The sequence below is a fragment of the Phocoena phocoena genome, chromosome 1, assembly GCF_963924675.1.
Source record: "Phocoena phocoena chromosome 1, mPhoPho1.1, whole genome shotgun sequence".
NCBI lineage: Eukaryota > Metazoa > Chordata > Mammalia > Artiodactyla > Phocoenidae > Phocoena > Phocoena phocoena.
The window spans coordinates 16,309,875-16,333,654 of NC_089219.1; the positions used below are offsets into that span (position 1 = coordinate 16,309,875).

At 39.7% G+C, this 23,780-nt stretch overlaps 1 protein-coding gene across 1 annotated transcript in view; it reads right to left on the reverse strand.

Annotated features, from left to right (window-relative positions):
* The window catches only part of EIF4G3 (eukaryotic translation initiation factor 4 gamma 3), a 370,135-nt gene extending 346,756 nt beyond the window's left edge, over positions 1–23,379 (reverse strand). Inside the window, exons 1-2 of the mRNA XM_065893987.1 lie at positions 23,271–23,379; positions 22,736–22,916 (exon numbers count right to left, since the gene is read on the reverse strand). The gene's annotated coding sequence lies outside the window, so the exon portion shown is untranslated. The remainder of the gene's footprint in view (positions 1–22,735; positions 22,917–23,270) is intronic.
* Between the last annotated feature and the right edge of the window lie 401 nt (positions 23,380–23,780).

Below are 23,780 nucleotides of genomic sequence, written 5' to 3' on the forward strand. Positions count from 1 at the left end.
CCCACGTGCCTAAAGCCCGAGCTCAGCAACAAGAGAAACCATCGCGATGAGAAGCCCATGCACTGCAATGAAGAGTAGCCCCCGCTCGACAAACTAGAGAAAGCCCGCGTGCAGCAACGAAGACCCAATGCAATCAAATAAATAAGTTCACGGACATGGTTTCCGGTTCCAAATTGAAACCAACTTTTAAGAAACTACCATTGTCAGAAAGTTAGGTTTAAAAAAAAAGAAAGAAAGAAAAGAAACTACCATTGTCAAGTTTTGGTATAATAATAAAGAATATCCACAATTATCTGAGAGAGACATTAAAATACTCCTCTCCCTCCCAGTCTCCTTCCCAAATCTGATCTGAGTGAGACCAGATTTTCTTCAAACAAAACACTGTATAGCAGAATGAATGCAGAAGCAGATGTGAGAATCGTTACATTCTTTTAAGCTAGAAATTAAAGAGATTTGGAAAAATATAAAACGCCACTCTTCTCACTAATTTTTGTTTTGTGTGTGTGTGTGTGTGTGTGTGTGTGTGTGTGTGTGTTTTGCAGTACGTGGGCCTCTCACTGTTGTGGCCTTTCCCATTGCGGAGCACAGGCTCCGGACGCACAGGCTCAGCGGCCATGGCTCACAGGCCTAGCCACTCCGTGGCATGTGGGATCTTCCCGGACCGGGACATGAACCCGTGTCCCCTGCATCGGCAGGCGGACTCTCAACCACTGCGCCACCAGGGAAGCCCTGATTTTTGTTTTGAAAAAGTTATTTTTCAATTATTTAAGTTAACCTATACTGGGTTTGTCTTGTTTTTAATTAAGTGAATATTTCTAATTTTTTCATTTTAATATCTAATATAAATATCAACAGATATAGCCCACTTAAGAAAAGTTCTCTGAGATTCTCAATAATATTTAATAATGTACAGATTTATTTTAAAAATCTGTACTCTTGAGATTTTTTTTTAAATAACAAAAAACCCCTGAGAACCACTATTTTAAGTCAATGGTTTTCGCTGTGTTTTCTGTGGAAATTCTGCCTCAGTTTCTTGGAATGTAATTTCCAATCTATAGAATTAAAATATAATTGGGAAGTTTTCACTTCTGCAAGAGATTTTTTTGCATCCACTGCTCTAAGAGCTCACATAAATTTACACAAGCCTCTTTCACAATGTATCAGGTAAATCAGCTTATACACTCATTAATAAATTGACTCCTAAATGTTTCCCACTCTTTTCTCATATCTATTTTCTAATTAAATTGGAAGTTTTTCAGGAACAATGTCCATCTTTCATTTTACTTCTTCCCACATTCCTCCTACAGTATACAGCAGGCGTTAAATGTGTGCTGCCCCTGTACCAGTGACTTACAACCACTTTCAGAATGTATTATTTTTGTAGGAAAGCTAAAAAGTACATCTCAAGGATTTCTATACAGAAAAGAGCCCTCAATCATTCAAGAAGATTCTAATGGCTCTCTGAACAGTAGTATCACTAATTCTTATAACTATCAAAATATGGCATCCTCCACAATGACCTTTCTTTCGAGGCCATCTGTGAAGGGGCTGAGTTAAAGGATTTCCATGATCCATTCCTACCCTCACATTCTAAGACTTGGATTCTTTTAATTCTCAATCCCAGCATCAAATAATGCTGGATACTATGGTTTGTTTAGGGGCTGGAAGATGAGTCAGCAGGTGAAGCCATTTGTGAGAAGCAGTTTCATTACATTTCGAACAACAGACAAGCCAGCAAAAGACAGCTGCCATTGTTTACATTGCTGAACATGCTGTCGGGTTTCACAGGCCTATAAAACCACCTATGTTTTGTCAGCAAGCTCCATTTTTCTTAGTTAAGGGCTAAGAAGCATCAGACTTAGTTACCAGCTCCTAAAGCACAGTGAACAATCTCTTTTCTCAAAGCAAAAATAATTTAAGTGCCTAAAAGAGCATTCAAAAACCATTCTCGCAACTAGGAGTATGCCTCTGATAGCAGTAACCCAGTTCTCTTCATAGACTACTAATGTTATACATGTTCAGACACAGGAAAAAGTGCTTCCAATAAGAAAAACAAATACGGGTTGGTTTTTTTTCTTTTTAATCATATAACATTGTTAACTAAAGCACAACTCAGTGCTCATTTAAAGGAACTGAAAACAAGTGGATAAAATATGAATTACTAATCTTTTTTCAGAGAGTCGGAGAGGCCAAATAACCTGATACTCAATGGAATTACCTTCTGTTCTGGTTCAACTCAGTTTCACTTCTCAGAACCAAAAGTGTTTCACCTTTAAGAATCCTTCTGTCATAAGAAGGATTCCCTCCAAATACATTTTTCTTTTTTTTAATTATTTTTTTAATTGGACTATAGTTGCTTTACAATATTGTGTTAGTTTATAGTGTACAGCAAAGTGAGTCAGCTATATATATATATATATATATATATATACATATATATATGTATATATATATATATATATATATATATATATATATATATATATATATACTTCTTTGGATTTCCTTCTCATTTAGGTTACCAGAGAGCAGTGGGTAGAGTTCCCTATGCTATACAGTAGGTTCTCATTAGTTATCTATTTTTTACATAGTATCAATAGTATATATATGTCAATCCCAATTCATCCCACCACCACCCCTTCCCCCTTGGTACCCATATGTTTGTTCTCTACGTCTGTGGTCTGTCTCTATTTCTGCTTTGTAAATAAGATCGTCTATACCAATTTTTTCAGATTCCACATATATGTGTTAATATACAATTATTTGTTATCCTCTGACTTACTTCACTCTGTATGAGTCTCTAGGTCCATCCATGTCTCTACAAATGACCCAATTTCGTTCCTTTTTAGGTTGAGTAATATTCCACTGTATATATATACCACATCTTCTTTATCCATTCCTCTGCTGATGGACATTTAGGTTGCTTCCATGTCCTGGCTATTGCAAACAGTGCTGCAGTGAACACTGGGGTGCATGTGTCTTCTTGAATTATGGTTTTCCCTGGGTATGCCCAGTAGTGGGATTGCTGGGTCATATATTAATTCCATTTTTAGCTTTTTAAGGAATCTCCATACTGTTCTCCAGAGCGGCTGTATCAATTTACATTCCCACCAACAATGCATGAGGGCTCCCCTTTCTCCACACCCTCTCCAGCATTTGTTTTTTGTAGATTGTTTGATGATGGCCATTCTGACTGGAGTGAGGTGATACCTCATTATAGTTTTGATTTGCATTTCTCTAATAATTAGTGATGTTGGGCAGCTTTTCATGTGTTTGTTGGCCATCTGTATGTCTTCTTTGGAGAAATATCTACTAAGGTCTTCTGCCCATTTTTTGACTGGGTGGTTTTTTTTTTTAATAATGAGCTGTTTATATATTTTGGAGATTAAACCTTTGTTCGTGATTTGTTTGCAAACATTTTCTCCCATTCTGAGGGTTGTCTTTTTGTCTTGTTTATAGTTTCCTGTTCTGTGCAGAAGCTTTGAAGTTTCATGAGGTCCCATTTGTTTACTTTTGTTTTTATTTCCATTACTCTAGGAGGTGGGTCAGAAAAGACCTTGCTGTGACTTACACTTCACAGCAACACACTTCCCTCAAAGAGTGTTCTTCCTGTGTTTTCCTCCAAGAGTTTTATAATGTCTGGCCTTAATTTAGGTCTTTAATCCATTTTGAGTTTATTTTTGTGTATGGTGTTAGGGAGTGTTTTAATTTCATTCTTTTACATGTAGCTGTCCAGTTTTCCCAGCACCACTTACTGAAGAGGCTGTCTTTTCTCCATTGTATATTCTTGCCTCCTTTATCAAAATAAGGTGACCATGTGTGTGTGGGTTTATCTCTGGGCTTTCTGTCCTGTTCCATTGAGCTATATTTCTGTTTCTGTGCCAGTACCATACTGTCTTGATTACTGTAGCTTTGTAGTATAGTCTGAAGTCAGGGAGCCTGATTCCTCCAGCTCCGTTTTTCGTTCTCAAGATTGCTTTGGCTATTCGAGATCTTTTGTGTTTCCATACAAATTGTGCAATTTTTTGTTCTAGTTCTGTGAAAAATGCCATTGGATGTTTGACAGGGAGTACACTGAATCTGTAGATTGCTTTGGGTAGTATAGTCATTTTCACAATATTGATTCTTCCAATCCAAGAATCTTCCAATCTCTCCATCTGTTTGTATCATCTTTAATTTCTTTCATCAGTGTCTTCTAGTTTTCTACATACAGGTCTTTTGTCTCCTTAGGTAGGTTTATTCCTAGGTATTTTATTCTTTTTGTTGCAGTGGTAAATGGGAGTGTTTCCTTAATTTCTCTTTCAGAGTTGTCATCATTAGTGTATAGGAATGCAAGAGATTTCTGTGCACTAATTTTGTATCCTACTTTACCAATTTCATTGATTAGCTCTAGGAGTATCCTAGTAGCATCTTTAGAATTCTCTATGTATAGTATCATGTCATCTGCAACAGTGACAGCTTTACTCCTTCTTTTCTGATTTGGATTCCGTTTATTTCTTCTTCTTCTCTGATTGCTGTGGCTAAAACTTCCAAAACTATGTTGAATTAACAGTGGTGAGAGTGGACAACGTTGTCTTTTTCCTGATATTAGTGGAAATGGTTTCAGTTTTTCACCATTGAGAACAGTGTTGTCTGTGGGTTTGTCATATATGGCCTTTATTATGTTGAGGTAGGTTCCCTCAATGCCCACTCTCTGGAGAACTTTTATCCAAATATATTTTTCAAAGTTGTGATTTCCAATAAAGTACTGGGCTGAGAAACAACTCCTAATTGCTTTCTAGTTTCATATCCATGGCTCATTTAGGCATTATACCTTAATAATTTCCCTTTTCATTTCAAAGGCAGTCAAATTAACCTAATATTTCAAATTCCTAGCTGATCTAACAAGGAGATGATATATACAATACATATATATCTATGACAAAAGATGCCCTGTTAGTCAGGAGGTACTTTCACTATTAAGTGTTCCTTTATTTGAGTACCAAGACAATATGCCTTTTAAACTATAAACTTACAAGCTATCCACCATGAATCTGCTACAAACCATGCGCCAACTGTAAACAAAGGCTAAAACTTAAATCACAACTACATGTGTTTTTTAAAATATATAAAGTCCAAGTTATCTTTAAATACAGGTTGGTAACAACCATGGAAATTAACCTAGCTCCAAGTCTCTTAAAAATATCTACACATAATTCATAAATTTGGAAAACTGCAGATAAAAAAGTAAATGAACTGAAAGTCATCCTTAGGAAAAGTATATACAACCTATCTTAAGAGTCCCAAGTAAAAATTATAACTCACGTATCAATCTTGGATTTGAATTATTTACTAAAAATATATAATCTGATCCTCCCGCCTAACAACCTTCCAGAAGGGTCCTTCTAAAACACAAATTGGCCACATCATTCCCCAGCCTACAGCTTCGATTGCTCCTCACTGTCATCTGGGTGAAATCCGTGCTCCTTAGCATGGCTTATATAGCCCTTTTCTGTGGCCTCTGATTATCCACTTCTCCCCTCCAAACTGTTGTTCCAGCAATGATGAACAAGTCATTTCTCACCGTCCTAAGTCTCTGTATGTGCTGATGCATGGCTGAAATACTCTGTCCTACCACTATCTTTCGCATGGCTCATTCATCCTTCCAGATTGTTTAGAAGTATCCCCTTCTCCAGGAAGCCTCTTCCCTCATTCCTCCCAATTCTCTCCCACCCACCCCCTTAAGTGAAGTGACCCCCCTCAGAGCTCTCACGGGTCCTGTGCTTTCTGATTCCTGTTTACTTACCCTCTTATATATCTGCCTCCTGCATTAGGACTGTAAACTTGAGGGCAAAGACTATGACTTATTTCTAACTTCTCTGTGCTTAGCTCAGGACACATTGTCAGTGCTCAGTAAATATCTACTGAATGACTAAGCTGGGATACATAAACAAGAAAACAGATTTTTTTTTTTTTTTTTGGCTGTGCTATGTGGCATGCGAGATCTTAGTTCCCTGACCAGGGATCGAACCCGTGCCCCCTGCAGTGGAAGCACAGTGTCTTAACCACTGGACTCACTGCCAGGGACGTCCCAAAAACAGATTTCTATTTAAAACCTATGGAGAAAGTATCCCATCTCTGCTTTGTTCTACATTCCTGTGAAACAGCTTGCCAAATCACCAGTTCCCAGCTGGTACAAATATTGGACTAACAAAGCAGTTCCCAACTTGTAAACCAAACTCCTTAGGTACAAAAATTCATCATCCGCAAGCTATTTTCACTATTTCAAAAAGCTTAAGAAATTATACATCAGTCCACAATAACGAGGCAAAAACCGGCTAAAACATCAGTTCCTTTTCTCCTTCTTGAAATGTATCAATTAAGGATGGTAACACTGAGTTCATTATGCTATGCTTAATTCCTGATTAGTATATAAAATCCTTTATTAAAAATGTGAATTCAAATGAATGATTTCATAATAACTGCAGCCCAGAACCCCAATAACAACAGCTTTTGAGTAGCCAAGGTAGATAATATGTGACTTAAGTGTATTTAAAGCTTTTTATTATAAAATATGCCATTATTATAGAGAATAAGCAAAAGTATAGATTTAAATATAACTACCCAAACCAAAGCCCATCAAGGACTAATTTCAGGCTTGCAAAGAAAGAGAAAGAAATTTCTCTTCAGTCCCCAATCTTCCTTAAATGTAGCAACAATTACTTAAGCAGAGTTTGGAATTTAAATCAAAAGGCTAGGACTTCCCTGGTGGCACAGTGGTTAAGAATCCGCCTGTCAATGCAGGGCAGCACACGGGTTCAAGCCCTGGTCTGGGAAGACTCCATATGCGCGAAGCAACTAAGCCCGTGCGCCACAACTACTAAGCCTGTGCTCTAGAGCCCGTGAGCTACAACTACTGAGCCCGCGTACCACAACTACTGAAGCCTGTGCACCTAGATCCCGTGCTCCGCAACAAGAGAAGCCACCACAATGAGAAGCCCATGCACCGCAACAAAGAGTAGCCCCCGCTCAACGCAACTAGAGAAAGCCCACGCACAGCAACAAAGACCCAACGTAGCCAAAAATAAATAAATTTATTTTTTAAAAAAAATCAAAAGGCTACCTGTCAAGTATTAAATGTCACTTCCTCCAGCTACATAAAGCCCAGTGGGAACCTAACCAGGAAAGCATAAAAAGATTGTGCTTTCTTGGTTCTCTTTCCTCTCAGCCACTTCCTTTTTTCTACAGTTTCATCATCTTCATCAAATCACTGGACAATGCATGGACTTAGAACCTTTGCTTTTCTCTTCATGTTCTCCATTATGCTTATATTTTCACATATTTGTATTCCCAGCCCTTTCTGCTCATGTGACCCTCATCTCCCTATTTCCAAACATGTCCAGTTATCTCCATTTGTTAAATGAATAAGACGTTCCATTCATTTCAAATCCAACATGTCCTAAACTGAATTTATCTGCCCACTATCACAAAATGTCATATAAAATTAAACCCTACATCTTTCTTACTCCATCAATGACAACATAATTTTACAGTCTCAAAGCCCTGGAGTCAGTTTTAACTTTTTACTTTCTTTTATCAAGGACAGTCAAATCTTTCTTTCTTTTATAGCTTTCATGATATGACCATCCTTTCCTTTTCACTTCCCTCTAGCCTCAACGTGCAGCAGTAAAACCTTGGAAAACCCTTAATGGAACTAGCATATACTCTCCATGCCTCCTCTCTCTCTCAACCCATTCAGCACAATCTTCACCTTCCGGTAATGACGAAACATGTTAGCAGGTCTTAAGTCCTCAATAAACTTCCACCTGCTACAAGATAAAAGTACAGATTATTAAGCTAAATACCCAAAAGTCTCCAAAACTATCACATGTCCTGCACATTCTATGTTTTCCATTTCAGCCAAGCAGGTCTTCTGACTACCCCAAACATACTATGTACCATTTTCTAACTGCTATAAATGTATCCTCCCTCAATTGTAATTGTCCTGGGACTTCCCTGGTGGTCCAGTGGCTAAGACTCCACGCTCCCAAAGCAGGGGGCCTGGGTTCAATCCCTGGTCAGGGAACTAGATCCCACATGCCACAACTAAGAGTTTGCATGCTGCAACTGAAGATCCTGCATGCCGCAACTGAAGACCCCGCACACCGCAACTAGAAGATCCCGCATACGGCAACTAAGACCCAGCACAGCTAGCTAGCTAAATAAATAAATAAACTGCAAATGTCCTTCCCCTTACATCTACCCAAATCTTACTTCCTATTTCTCTAGTTCTCACTGATCTCTCAGGCCTCTGATCTCCTACCTCCATTCAGAGAGCACCTTAAATTTTTAACTGTTTGACTAGAGTACATAAGAGGCAGAGAGCACATTTCAGGTTTCTTTTGTATCTCCTTCAACAGCTAGCACGTACTATTATTTAATAAAACTTGCTCCTTTGTTCATTTAATAAACAATGATTGTGTGTCTACTAAGCCTCAGGCACTTTTAGCTTAACCTGTGGTATCAAAACAATGACCAATATTTCCCTTACCTGTTCTACTTCTTATTCTTTTCTCAAGATTCCATTAGTTCTTTCCTTCTCCCTTGAGCATCCTAACCTTACCATAACCTTCCATTCAGTTGAATAGCAACTAAGCTATTTTCACAAATATGTTTCTGGAATACAAAAGAAACATGACTTGCCTCTCCAAATATTCTGAGAAAAATTAGAAAGAGTGACCAGCAGTATGTGTGTGAAGGCTATTTTGCCATCTGACAGTTGGAGGCTTCTCACAACTGTCCTTACCACTGACACTCATTTTCACACACAGTACTCCTATGAACAGACCAAAGCCTTAATTTCACTAAATGTATGCAGACTTACTTTTTGTACCTAGACTCCGTGATAAGTATACGGTTAATTGAAGAAAGGGGATTGTGATTTTTTTTTTTTTTTTGCGGTACGCGGGCTTCTCACTGTTGTGGCCTCTCCCGTTGCGGAGCACAGGCTCCGGACACGCAGGCTCAGCGGCCATGGCTCACGGGCCCAGCCGCTCCGCAGCATGTGGGATCCTCCCGGACCGGGGCACGAACCCGTGTCCCCTGCATCGGCAGGCGGACCCTCAACCACTGCGCCACCAGGGAAGCCCAGGGTTGTGATTTTTAAAGTGCATATGAACTATAACTTTTAATGACTAAATTTCTATTTCAGTTAAGCTCCTTCAGGTAAAACAATTCATCAGACTTGGCGTTCAAAATTTAACAACAATAAAAAACAATGTAGGTGGTTTATCCATGGGTTCCACAGGGTTAACTAGAGTACGTCTCCGACCTCAAATCTCATCAAAAGAATTTACTCCTAGGCAGACTCAAAGAATGTGAAATACGTACATCTTCTGACTAAATCAAACTGTTAGATATGAAGTAAAGACACTGGACCTGCAGTTCCCAATACAACCTAAACATAAAAAGCCTTTCAAATTCAAGTCTCTGGGAGCAAAACAAAGCAAAAACAAAAACCTCTACACGTTTCCTTCTTTTATCTACTCTGCTAACAGAAGAAGGAATACTTTTTAAATCTGACCAAGTTTTAATACAAATTAAAAACGCTGACTCTTGGAGAATTCAGATGCTGGCCAAGCTCAAAAATAAAAAATTAAGTAATCACACATGATATGCTGTGATAACCTAAAACCATACTGAAAATTGGTAAAAATAATAAAAATTTAAAATTAGAACAACAAAAAAACTATGTTTTAATTCTCAAATTGTTTCACAGTAACAAAAGCTTCTTGTACTGTGTCACAAGGTCAAATAAGTCGAGTCACTTCCCTGGACAGAAACCACTAATGCTGTTGCCTTATAAACGCCATCATAAAGTTTAGAAAGCATTTTCTCTTTCATTATCTCAATCATTATCGTAACCCTTTGAAAAGGAGAGGCGTACTATTTTCCTCATTTTACAGATGAGAAAACTAGAACTCAAGGAATCAGGGGATTCACGAGCACATGGCTACCTTCATGTAAGAAAAGGGATATAAGAAAATGTACAGGTATCTACTCATTTGTATAAAAGAAATACAGGAAAGAAACCAGAAATTAAGAGATTGGTTACCTCTAGGTACAGGTGGGAAAGAAGGGGGAAAGAGAAACTGGGTAGCAGAGATAGAAGTAACACTTCTCTGAGTATATCTTTTTTTTTTTTAATATAACTCAGACTCTTAGAACCAGAGTAATGTTTCACATATCCAAAATAAACAATCAAAACTAAAAGTAGAGGAATAGGGTTAGCAATTCTCAAACTTTTTATGTGTATACTATAATTAGCTGAGTAGATTATAGATAATGAGAGCCAGGTTTCTCATTATCGGAGATATTTAATAAATAAGGAAAAGGGGAATGTTAAAACAAACTGGGTGGCATTGCAGTGGAACTCGAGCTATTAGTATAAAGTCGTGGTTTTTAATGTATACACAAATACAGAAATACAGATAATGTGTATACAAGTGGGTTAGTATATATATATATATATTTTGCCTGCCACAAGGGCCTAGAAGCAATGACATTCCAGTAACACTGAACACACCTCGGCCCAGAGCTTGGTCACTAACACCATTTTCCAATAAAAAGAGTCAGGATTTCTTGGAGAAGTGGCTGATCAGAGCATTGAGGCAAGAAAAATACAGTATGAACCTGAAACATCTTGTGGTGCCAGAAAGTAAAGAAATGCTTTAAAAAAGAAAGGGGGGGGGCCAAAATTCCCTGGCAGTCCAGTGGTTAGGACTCTTTCACTTTCACTGCTAGGGTCCTGGGTTCAATCCCTGGTGGGGGAACTAAGATCCTGCAAGCTGCACAGCATGGCAAAAAAAAAAAAAAAAAAAAAAACCAGGTTGGTGGCTGGGTAGAAAAACACAGAAGCCAATCTGAAGGAACTCCTAATGGGCAAAGTTGGATTAATCTGAGCAACAAAACAAATAATGATAATACATATCCGTGACTCCGTGATGATATAAATATACAATAGAATAAATTAATAAATGGAGGAGAGCTCTTCCTCACAGCAGAATTACAATTAATAAATGTAGAAGGAAAGAGAGAAATAGCCCCAATTATGCAACCACAAACTTAATAAACGTTGCATGTTAAGATCCACCAGTTGCTGAAATTAGTGGGCCAAAGTTTGAGGAGAAACAGTATTTGCAAAGTCTTCCACAAGATACTTATCAGCTACAAAGAGAAAGATAGTAACGCCACAGTAGAATGACCCACCATGCAGACACCAATCTAACCAAGTAATCAAAGTAACCATTACAAACGGACATCAGGAATTTCTTAGTATAATACACTATCAAACTTCTTGATATGATACACTACGAAAGGATGCATTCTGCTATTCTTACCAAAATTCATAACCTCATTCTGATCATGAGAAAACATCAAATCAACCCAAACTGAGGGACATTCTACAAAATAACTGACTGGTAGTCTTCAAAGGCATCAAGGTCATGAAAGATAAAGGAAAGACACAGACTGGAAAAGACTAAAGAAAAATAATAACTAAAAGGATAGTGGAAAAATTGGTAAAAATTCTAATAAGGTCTGTAGTTTAGCTGAAAATACTGTATCAATGGTTATTTCCTGTTCTTGATGATTATACTGGTTATGGAAGATGCTAACAGTAGGGGAAGGAGGTGAGAGATACAAGGGAACTCTTCCTACTATTTTGGCAGGTTTTCTGCAAGTCTAAAATTAGTTCAAATCAAGTTCTGTTTTTTTTTTTAAAGGGAGCTGACAATACTTTGTTCCTACTTAGTTGACATGCTAATGTCAAAGACTTCTATAATAACTACAAGGTCAAATACAAATTGTTGGACCAAAGGATATAAAATGTTTTGCTGCCTCACAAAGCATTTTAGTAACATATCTAGAAATAGCATAAAGATGCCTAATTTTCTAAGCTATATAATGGTTACTAGGTAGGATGACCCTATACTTTACCATCCAAACCAGGACCATTACAGGAGAAAGGGGATCTTCGGTTACCCTACTAGTAGGTCAAAGTAGTTCATGTTATTAAAGATCTCAAATCAGTTTGAGCTGGCATAAACTTGATGCTTAGGCAAGTCATCCTCATTTCCCTTAGCCTCTGAACAAACGCCCCTGAGGGAGGGGGCCAGAAAGTTGGACGAGGAGATTCCCCAAAGTAGACTTATGTATTGCGAAAGTAAGCTAATGCATACTTACATGCTTCAATTTTTTAAATATGATTTTTTAACGGTCAAGAATGAAATCACTGACTTTCCAGAGCAGCATTCAGTTTTCACTGCCTTGCCTAAAATGTACCACATTCAAGTACTCACCCAGTCACAGCATAAAAGGTAATAAGCTAAGGTTAAGTACTCTGCTGTATGCTTTTGAAACAGCAGTCACCTCAGGAAGCTGGACTGGTTCCAAATTCTATTATTTCTGAAAAAGATCAGCAATGTAATATTGAAAGTATCAGCTGAATATGACATATTAGCCTCAAAGACTCAACAATATTAACAAGGTGTTGATGTCCTTAAAATTCTACATTTAGGTTAATTAAGACCCACTTCCTTTGCATATTTAGTAAGAGCTAAGCTAAAGATATGCATAGTAATTTATAAAACTTAAAAAGTAGACAGACATAATCTTTAAAAATCAGTAACCCCATTCCCACACTGTAATATTTCAAGTCACTGAAGAAGTTTCCTGTGTGTGGAAAATCTTCATCCAAAGCAAATAAACCCTGTTTTTATCAGGCTTGAAAGGTTATACAGAGCCTCCTCTTTAATGTGGTCTTTTCCTAAATAGTAAAAAGAATCCTGTTAGAGATTAGCAGTATTTCTCTATTTTGTTTCTTTATAATAATATAAAGAAACATTAGCATAGACTGAGAGTATAACCTAATAAATAAAAAAATCAAATTTAACTTGAAAATTACATAAATGATTTAGGCAGAACTAACATTCTATGTGAAATACAATAACCCAAGAATTTGTAACTTACAATTTCAATTCTTCACAGGACAGCAAAGTAGTCAAATGCCCATACTTTACTTCTTACAAAATTATCACTGCCTAATAGGAATTATCTTAATAGAAGCAGGCAAAATCTCTTTTGAATAGTTCTAGGCATTATACAAAAGGAAGAAATGGTCAAAGTCTGTTTATTCAATAAGTCATTAAAAATTAGCACACCTCACTAAATCTCAAACATTTAATGGATTATAAAACCTTACACATAGTTCTGTGATGCCATTCCTACTCTCCTAATCTTTCCTGTTTCTTATTTCAACTTGCACACTTCAACCAAATAAATCTTCAAAACTACTGTTTTCATCACCAGTTTCCCAAAAAAAAAAAAAAAATGAAAGAAATGCAATTGATTTTTGACAAAGTGCCAAGACAATTCAATGAGGAAAGAACAGTCTTTTCAACAAATAGCACGGAAACAACTGGATATCCAAATGCAAAATAAACTTGAACCCCCTACTTAACATCATACACAAAAATTAACTCAAAATGGATCAGAGACTTAAATGTACAAGCTAAAATTATAAACTCTTAGAAGTAAACAAAGAAGTAAATCTTCATGACCTTGAATTAGTCAAAGCCTTCTCAGACACAATATGAAAGTGCAAGTGACAAAAGAAAAACATAAATTGGACTTCATCAAAATTAAAAACTTTTCTGCTTCAGAGGGTGAAAAGTGAAAAGATGACCCACTGAATGGGAAAGAATATTTGCAAATGTTATATCTGAAAAGGGACTCGTATCCAAAATATATAAAGAACTCTTACAACTCAATAATAAAAAGACAACCAAGCTAAAAACTGGGCAAAGGATTTGAGCAGACATTTCTCCAAAGACAAATGGCCAATAAGCCCACAAAAAGATGCACAACATCATTAGTCATCAAGGAAAAGCAAATCAAAACCACAATGAGATACTACTTCACACCCACTAGAACGGCCTATAATCAAAAAGACATATACAATGCCAAGTGTTGGAACCTTCATCTTTTGCTGGTAGGAATGTAAAATGGTAGTCACTCTGGAAAACAGTTTGGCAGTTAATCAACATGGAGTTACCTCATAAAACCCAGCAACTGTACTCTTAGGTATATACTCAAGAGAAATGAAAACATACATCCACACAAAAACATTCATAGCATAATTATTCATAATAGTAAAAAAGTTTAAACCACCCAAACGTCCATTAACAGATGAATGAAAAAAATGTAATACTTGAAATATTCTCCGACAATTTAAAAAAAAAGGTTCTAAAACACGCTACAGGGCTTCCCTGGTGGCACAGTGGTTGAGAGTCCACCTGCCGATGCAGGGGATGCGGGTTTGTGCCCCGGCCCGGGAAGATCCCACATGCCGCGGAGCGGCTGGGCCCATGAGCCATGGCCGCTGAGCCTGCGCGTCCGGAGCCTGTGCTCCGCAACGGGAGAGGCCACAGCAGTGAGAGGCCCGCGTACCGCACAACACGCTACAACATAGATGAACCACAAAAAAATTATGCAAAGTGAGAGAAACCACTCACAAAAGACCATATATTGTATTATTCCTATATGAAATGTCCAGAATAGGCAAATCTCTATAGGCTGAAAGTAGATTAGTACTTGCCTAGGGCAGAGAGAACTGGGGGCGGAGGGGGGGCGGACTGGTGAGTCTAATGGGTTTCTTTTGGGAGTGATGAAAATATTCTAAAATTTACTAGGGTGATGGTTGCAGTATTCTGTGAATATACTCAAAACCACTGAACTGTACACTGTAAATGGGTGGCTTGTATGGTATGCAAATTATATCTCAATAAAGCTGTCCAAAAAAAAAGAGCAATGGTTTTACACAAGTGAGGTCTAACCTCTTCTCTTATTCATTCAAAGTCCTCTAGAATCCAGATCCATTATCTCAAGCATTCAACCTCAAGACTCCTCCACGCCAAGCATACTGAGCAGGACCCTTACAATCCAGCATACACTGTGCTTATTTCAGGCCCACATCTTTGTTCATGCTGATCACCCACTCACCACAATTCATTCCTCTCTGCCGAACCAAACCCTGACTACAGTCTTAAACTCTTCTTTTTAATTTTTTAAAAATTCATCTTTCAGTTCAAATTCTGTTTTTTATACGCTATTTTCTAGGGCCTAGAAAGAGTCAGGAGTCACCCTTTCCTTCTTACATTCCTCCATTCTATCTTCAAGGTTCAGTCCTTTCCATTCTCAATGTAAAAATACTGTATTCTGGCTCAAAACTGGTTGTACTTATTTCTACTGCCACCTAGTTTTCCCCCTTGTTATTCCAAAATTGTTTGTTCCCATGCTTCAATCTTATTTCCCTAACTCCACATGAGACCACATATGGTCTTTTCCTCCCTCCTCAATCACTCCAAATAATACCAACGTTTGTTGAAAACCAATTAAAGGAATCAAGGCAATATAACACATGCATACAATTCATAACTAGCAAATACCACCCTGGCCACGTCTTTTTTAAGTATGATTGAATATATGGATGAAGATGGATTCAAAGGAATAATTTTTTAAATGTACGTAACTGTAGGGGGGAAAATCTGTGAAGTTAGATCAAGTTTTAATGTCATAAATAATGCAAAACATTATAGGCACAAGTCAAAAATGTCTGACTTCTTGATAATGGTTTCAGCCCTTCTCTTTCTAATGTGCAGTGATAACTTCTGAGCTACAAGCCAAAGGTGAAAGAAGACCTTTCCAAAGAAACAAAAATAGTTCATTCCAAATTGATGAAGAATAAAACTATTCAAAAAGTAGTTTCTGCTGGCAGATAGTTCACTAACAAAATAAGCAAGATACAAAACTGTATGTAATTTAACCTTATGTTACAAAAAAGGGCAGATTTTAAGTCCATTAAAATTAAAGTCCATAGAAAAAAGGACAAGAAATAAACCAAAATGTTAAACAGTGGTTATCTCTATGTATTAAGATTATGACTGACTTTTTACTTTTCCATATTTAAAAATTTTCTGAATTGATGATGTGTTACACATAATTATAAAACAAAAATGTTAATAGTTACATTTGACTATAAATGTTTTTTCTCCTTGGCCTTTATACAAATTCTAATCCTCGGTATCTATACTTCAAATGTAACCCAGCCATTTTAGATGGCTATGTAAACTGGGTCAATGCTTATGCCACCTCAAAGGAAATTATGAAACTATTTTCAATTCAATCACACATCAGTGCAAACAATTTAGGGCAGCTTTGAGTGTGAAAAGTGTGTTGTGATGCCATCTCTATTACTCCAAAACGTATCTTAAACTGATTCCTCAACTCTAACTTAATCAACATTTCATTCAACAAATACTTATAGACTTCCTACTACCTGCCAAGCACTGTTATAGGTGCTAGCAATTCAATAGTGAACAAAAGCGACAAAAATCTCTGCCTTTATGGAGTTTACATTCTCTACAGATAAAATTTAATGTCTCAGAAGAGTCAGGAAACACACACACAGGGCTCAAAAAAGTACAAAACAAGTATTAGTTAATAAAGATCATAAAAACTGACAAATTTCAAATGTACTTTAAATAGTTCAAACTACCTCAAATTTCAGTTAAGAGTATAGCAGAGTGAAAAACTTCCGGTTGGCAGCAAGCCAAAGAACTAGGAACCAATTGAGAATTCAGAAGTATCTTGGGATCCTGCAATATTTCATCCATGTAAATCTCACCTGCAGTTTACACATTACTTGAAGTCAGGTGCCTACCTAATAATCAGGAAATACTTCATTTCATATTATATTAGCTCGAAGTATTATTCCTAAAGTAAAAATAGATTTTCTCATCACAGGAGTTTACTTCAGAACTTACTTTCCCTCATACCTCATAAATGAACTAACTGGATCATCACCCAGAGCAAGGCAGCATCTGACCATGGTGGCAACCTTATTTTACAGCCTCAAGCCATCCCACCACAGACCATATAGTCTTCACTACTAAAGTCATAGAAGTATTTCAGTCTGTTTGGCTAAATCTAACATTAATAAAACAAAAACCAGAGGTTTCTTCTCATATGAGCAAGCTGCCTTCCCTATGATCCACGTCAGAATGCCTCTAGTATCAGTAAGTCACCACAGAAACGTGTCACTGACCATCAGACAAACTAAGAAACCATTAACAGGTCTCTATAAATCCTTCCCGCCTACTTGCAAGAACAAAACAAACCTCAAACCATAATCTTCAGAGTTAAAAGCCATTACAATTCAAGAGTATCACTCTGTAAACTATAAACTAGTCTTACCCCTTCGTTTTAGAGAAGGGGAAACTGATGCCCAAAGTAGTTATGTGACTAGTCCAAGATAACACATTAAAATGGAAAAGCCAGGGATTCCCTGGTGGCGCAGTGGTTGAGAGTCCGCCTGCCGATGCAGGGGACACGGGTTCGTGCCCCGGTCCGGGAAGATCCCACATGCCATGCAGCGGCTTGGCCCGTGAGCCATGGCCGTTGAGCCTGCGCGTCCGGAGCCTGTGCTCCACAACGAGAGAGGCCACAACAGTGAGAGGCCCGTGTACCGCAAAAAAAAAAAAGAAAAGGAAAAGCCAAACTTGAATCCAGATTTTTTTTTTTACTCCAAATCAGGTAGACTTCTCAATACACCAAGTAAAACCTATATTTTAAGGCCAGCAGGTACTGCTTTCCGGCCAAAGTCTAATACCAGAAGGGCAGGGGGGTATTATGGGATGAGTGTGAAGCAGACCAGGAAAGAACCAACCACACAGATCAGATCTGTTACATACCTTCTCATGCTCTAATTCCTCATATTATGATGCAGAAGATATTTTGAATCTACAGCAATTATGTTTTGATTACCATGTTCTCTGGTATCTCCTTCTAGCTTCTCTGCTCCTGCTAAAAAGCTGAAACATGCCTGAAATCCATTTAGTACTAAATTTCTATGCAGCAGCAACAGCAAAGGAATTGTGAAAAGTCAGCAGGCAGAAGGTGAAAGCTCTGGGTAAACCTTGGGTAATTCATACTCATCCTTCTAATTTAGCTCAGATTTCTTCTAGGAAGCCCTAATTCCTCCTTCCCCCAGGCTAGGCTCTTATAGCAGAGTTATTGTACTTGCCTCATGGTATTCTGTCCGTTTACCTGTCTGGACCAAGTTCTTTGAGGGCAAAGATTTCAACCCCAGACCTAGCACTGAGTATGGCACACAGTAGGTGCTGGATAAATGAACAATTTTAAAACTTGCCACTTAGATTAAAGCTCCAATACAAATAGCAACCCTATTATGATTTAAAACATGGGTTTCAAACATTTTTTAGCAGACGTTTTGTAAAAATCTTATCAGAAACCCCAATGTGGAAAAGCACCATATCAGTCCTTAGGTAATTTAAATTCTCAGTTTGACAGAAAATACCCATAAGCCTAGGACAGGGAGTAGCAGCAGGATGTGACTGATGTGAGCTGATGTGCCTCAGGCATCTAACTTTCTTCCTTCTTTATCTCCATCTTGCATTGGTCTCCCTCTCTCCCTTGCTAGAAGAGGATGATGAGGATCTGCTCTCCCAAAGCACAGATCCATCTTTGTTGATGGTGGGGCTCAGGAGTAAACAGACTGCTGGCCACTGCGTAAGCTACCGAGTTCTAGTTGCTAGTTATAAAGGAATTTTGCTGGAGGCCTTGCTAACATCTGAACAAGCAGAAACATGCACTGAATCAAATGTGGCAGGCCTATTCCTATGCTTTAAGACTCAATGAGGTAAAGATAACCTACTTGTCTAGCAGTGTGTGGCTACGAGCTAATTAAAACAAGGTGCAGCATCAGTGCATTCTAGATTACTCCAAAGAGCTCCTTTACTTTACACAGACTTCCCCTAGCTATCAAATATGGGAGGGTAAAAAAAAAAAAAAAAAAAAAATATGGGAGGGTATCCTTCCTTCCACTTCCACGTGCAGACTTGGTAAGAAGTAGCACAGCATACTACAAAGGACATTCATAAGCTTTGGAGCCACGGTCTGAACTGCAGTCCACTACTTACTAGAGAGACAACTGTGGGAATGTTACTTAACTTCTCTGAACTTTAGTTTCCTCATCTGTAAAATACAGACAGTATTTTACAGATGAGGAATATATACAGACTCATTACAGTCCTTGTGAGAATTAAATAAAATCATGTATGTATGGCTCCTAGAATAGTAGGCACTCAATAAATGAACACTATTGTTATTATTCAGATTTAGCTTTAGTAGAGGCAAAAAAGAAGAAAGCAAATATTAGCTTCAGCCTACAAAACTGAGAATCAACACAGAGCTCAAAAAAAGGAAAACTGTAATACCAAAAAAAAAAAAAGGGAATATTTGCTTTTAATATATGTCATATCTAAGACAAAATAGCTGAGGACACAAGTCATTTTTGGGTCACCACAGGCCTTTACCAAATTTAGTTCCTTTAAAGAACCCACTGCTCTGATTTCTTAACCAAACCAACTCCCCCCAAACAGTAACTAGACTCCCCAGAAGTGTCAGCAGCCCTGAGAGAAATTACACCCTGAAGTCTTTCCATATAAATAGAACACTGTGTATTCATAACAGACTGCAAAATTATTCTGTTTAAGTCAGAACTACTTGGGGACCTGAATTCAAACTCATTTATCTTTATCTCAAGGGTGAGCAATTTCCATCTAAAGAATTAGGCTTTTAATGGGGACCCAAGAACTCCCTGAAAATGTAAGCAAGATTTTCTACGCATGTACAATTTTCTGTGGAGAGGATCTACAAGCTTTCATCAAAATGTCAAAGTTGTTTGTTACCCACAAAAGGTTAAGAATCACTACTGAGATTCTTGGAACCTCATACTGGGAAGCTGAGGTGAGCAAATCTCAAGGCAAGTATCCTAAAGTGCCAATTTCATAAACTATTCATACTGGATTATGTTATAAAACTCTAAGCATATTTCTCCCTTGCCATTAGCACTTTTTATATCAGGGTTTATCTTCTTCTTTCATCCTCACCATTCCTGCCCACCCTCTGCCATGCCCCATCCCTTGCCTCTCAGCAGTCAAAGGCATTCTTTCCATGAAATGGCCTTATGAGCCTGCCACGCCATACCAATGCTTACTTAAGCAGTGAATTTAAATTCAAATTCACTATCATTTCTGATTTGTCACTTGAACCCTAAGTACAAACGAAGGACATCTTGTTACATGAATCTCTAATATTTTTACAAATTTAAAATACTATCTGAACTTATTAATTTAATTCAAACACAACTACACCCGTATATTTTGAGGAACTGGAGAGTTAATCAAGCCATAGAAAGAGCAACTCCAAATTTGCACTCCAGTCTCAATGCTTCAATCTGTATCAACTTATATACAACGGTTTGTGGTTTGGAAAGTGGTTTCATCAAACAAATACAAATTCCCACACTCAGTCACACTCAGTGTACAAAAGCAGAATTGCTCTATTTCAATCCATTTTTAACCAATTCCCCATTACCACTGATAACATTTCACCATTGGTATGTTCTAATGAAATCTGTAATCTACACTTCATTTACTATACAAGCTTTTAGATTTTAGCAGTTTGTAACCTTTCAATGTGTAAAGCAAAGAGAAGATAATAGAATTGTGAAATACATCAAGAAGAAAATTTAATCTTACTTCGATGACATGAGGCAAAGTAAAAACTTAAAGCCACATAAAACCAAGTATCCTATATTACTACGTACAGGTATAAAAGTTATTTCCACTAGAAATTACATCTTAAATCCCCTTTAACAACTGTTGCAGTAGTAGTAACTACTTTTATGTTGCAACCAACTCACAACTTTTATAAGTCCTTCCTTTGTGAAATGCGCTGAGAAAAAGTACACTTGAAACACTCAAGTCACAGCTCTTTGTGTCCAAGTAACACCACCAAATTCACCAAACACTGTCATATTCAGTACTCAAGTCCTTACTTATCACTCTGTAGTCAAGAACACATAACTATGGACCTCCTTTCATTTAATTTCCAAAACAGCTCCAAGATGCAGGTAAGGAATAATTTACTTGGTGGCGCAGTGTAGAAACTTAGAGCCCTAACCAAATATGGGCAATCAAGACCAGAAAAAAAAAAAACTAAAATTAAAAAGGAATTTAAACTCACAAAGCATTAAGTCAAGATATGTTTAAGAGATCCAGCAGTGAATTCCACCTTGAAGTAGGCATATCAGCCAAACTTCTTCCCCCAGAGTAAAGCAACTAGGGATACTGATCAAAACTAACCAGGTTTTCGAGGAGCAACAAACACTTAGGAATCCCTAACCATTCTCATTGGTGAACAATTCTTAATTGAACAGAATCTTGCAGTTCAACCTTATGAAATCAGTACACACATGACACTGGAATGGAATTTATCTTACTCTGCGCCACCACTGCTTGGATTGAAAAAATGTGGACTAACAATATTCAAAGAACAGAGAAAATGGCACTTGACAGAAACCAAAACGATGACCTGGAATGACTCTAGAAGGGAGATACCTTCCCCTTCTCAAAGCAATGGACACAGACAAGAATCAAACTACAGACTGTGAAATAATCTGTGGACCTCACAGCAGTTAGCTTCTCACTTGCTCAAATACCCTACTCTCTCTAAAAGTCAAACACACGATGACACAAATACAAAAACACATCTAACATCCAATGATTATTTATTGATTTACACAAATACAACGGATTGGGGGGAGGGATGGATGATGAAATGTTATTCTAAGGTAGCTAATAATGCCTTTCTAAGTCTCCGTGAAATTCATGAACTCAATGTTTTACCTTCACCGGCTGGTTTTTAACTAAAATACCCTGTCACCAAGTCTTTTTAATCAAAGCTGTCCAAAAATTCTACAATCAAGCAAATAACATGAAATTAGACACATTCAATACTAGACTCTCCTTCAGGGTCCCTGGTACCCTCTGGACATCAGGCCTATGAAGAGTAACTGAAAGCCCTTTAAAAATATTCAGCATAACACAAGCCTTCCAAGAAGTGAGACTTTGGGGGTGATGGGTAATGTCTGTTAATTTCCTCTTCCTTTAAAAAGGTCAAACGCAGGGAAGCGTCCGGTTTAACATTTCCTCCCTAGATCGCGTTCCACCACAAACCACAACTCCCCCAATCGCTAAAAAACACTACCCAGAGGGAGTGCTTTCTGCAAAATTTCACCGTAGATTTAAAATCCAACTTACCTCAAGAACGAGCTGAGTTTAGTTTCATACAGGAAATTTACCAATAGAGTTTATTATGTATTAATAATAATAATTAGAGAAGCCCACCATGCCCCGCTGCAGGGGGAGCTGAAGGGAGATGAGGAGGGTGTAGTCCTCACAACAATCAGAGAAAAGCCTTCCCTGCAGGGCTGGTCACAGGCACCAGCAAATTCGGCCTAATAAAGGGGGGGGGTAGGGTTTAGGGGAGGAGAGGCGAGGGGGGGAAGGGTCCCCCAGCTCCAAAAGGGAAGGGCTGCAGAAGCAAGGCCGATGGAGCTACTTTTCGCAGTAGTGCAGAGGGTCCCGGGGTGCCCCGTAGTGCTGCTGCCGGGGCACCCCAAAAGCTCCGGCCAAGCCGGGTGCGTGGCCTGGAGGAGCAGCCCCTTCCCTGTGGGCAGTAGCTGCCGGCAGGAGAGTCCCCGGAGGGGCCACAGCCCCCCTGGTCTGCAGCGAAGAGAGCCGAAGGGCCGGCAGGAAGGTGAAAAGGATACTGTTGGGGCGCCTGGGTCTGGAGGGCCCTGATGTTCGGGTGAGGAGGGGCCGCTGCCGCCGCTGCCGCCGCCGCCGCCGCCGCCGCCGCTGGGTGAGGAGGCGGTACCGCTGCTGCTGCCGCCGCCGCCGCCGCCGCCGCCGCTCCTGTGCCGGGTCCGGTTCCTGCTGCAGCCGCTGAGCCTGATTTCAGAGCCGGTTTCTGCGGTAAACTCATGGCAAAGCGAAGCCACCAACCCCCCCAGAGCGGGACCGGGCGCGCCGGGGTGCAGGGGCCGGGGGCAGCGGGGGGGCGGGATGGGGGCAGACCCGGGGAGGCGGCGGGAGCGGGGGGCCGGGGGGAGGCTGGGAGGAGGAGGAGGAGGGAGCCGGGGCCGGTCACACACGCCCGCCGCCGCCGCCGCCGCCGCCGCCGCCGCCGCCGCCGGCAGCAGCAGCCGCCCCGCGGGCCAGCACCACCGGCTGCCGGTCTCCGTGACAACGCGACCCCAGGGGGGGGGCCGGACCCGGCGGGGGCAGGAGGCGGAGAGACCGGACCTTTCACGGCAATATCCTCATGGGCCGGCGGCAGGGGGTCTTTATCCCCCTCCCCGGGGGAAGCGGCGCCCTTCTCGGTAGCGGGGCTCAGGCGATGCCGGCGGATTTTCTTCACTCAACAAGCAGAGCATCCAACATGGCGCTGCGGCCGCCTCCAGCAGTCCGGCAGGACGGCCGCTCGGAAAACTTCGGGCCTTTTCGGAGTAGTTCGGGAGGCCGAGGGTGAGAAGCTCCTTCGGCTCTTTCCGGAGACTGCGAGAGGTCGGGGTTCTTCGGAAACACTCGGGGGCGCCTTCGGCCACCGTTCGGCAGTTCTCCGGGGCCGACTCGCTTCCTCGGGAAAGATCGGCTAGAGGGGCTTCCAGGCTCGCTGCGGCTGGGGTGCGGGGCGGAAGGAGAGACCAAAGGCGAAGTCTGGTCTGCGAGATCCCTCCTCTGCCGCCCAGCCTCGAAGAACAATGGTAACGGCCCTGGAGCCTGCGGTCCGCAGAGCCCTGTCCGTAGGGGCGG